Source organism: Penaeus japonicus, unplaced genomic scaffold, assembly GCF_977035675.1.
Source record: "Penaeus japonicus unplaced genomic scaffold, GWHDUDI00000001_assembly GWHDUDI00000006, whole genome shotgun sequence".
Taxonomy (NCBI): Eukaryota; Metazoa; Arthropoda; class Malacostraca; order Decapoda; family Penaeidae; genus Penaeus; species Penaeus japonicus.
Window position 1 is genome coordinate 1,929,133 of NW_028234408.1, and position 572 is coordinate 1,929,704.

A 572-nucleotide genomic window follows, 5' to 3' on the forward strand; every position below is an offset into this window, starting at 1 on the left:
GCTGGCCCTTCGAGACCCTGGTTTTAGGAACTGGAGGCTGGGCGTGGTGACGGGCGGCCGCAGCGTGTGCCTCGAGACTGAGGTCTTTCTCTCCGTCTTTTTTGTGCATGTTTCTGACAGAAATAAAGAGAGAGAGTGGGAGAGGAGGAGGAGGAAGGAGAGGGAGAGGGAGAAGGAGAGAGAGGGGGAGGGGGAGAGGGAGAGGGAGTAGGAAAGTCAGAGACTGACAGAGAGAGAGAGAAAGAGAGAGAGAGAGAGAGAGAGAGAGAGAGAGAGAGAGAGAGAGAGAGAGAGAGAGAGAGAGAGAGAGAGAGAGAGAGACGGACAGACAAAGAAAGAGAAAAAGAGAGAGAGAGAGACTTTTTGACTTTGACTTTGACGAGTTTATTGAGACAAGTGATTACGTACATCTCAAAAGGATGAGGTAACATAGGTTATCCTCACCCCAATCTTAGTAGAGAGAGAGAGAGAGAGAGAGAGAGAGAGAGAGAGAGAGAGAGAGGGAGGGGAGGGAGAGAGAGAGAGAAGAGAGAGAGAGAGAGAGAGAGATGAGAGAAGAGAGACGAGAGAGA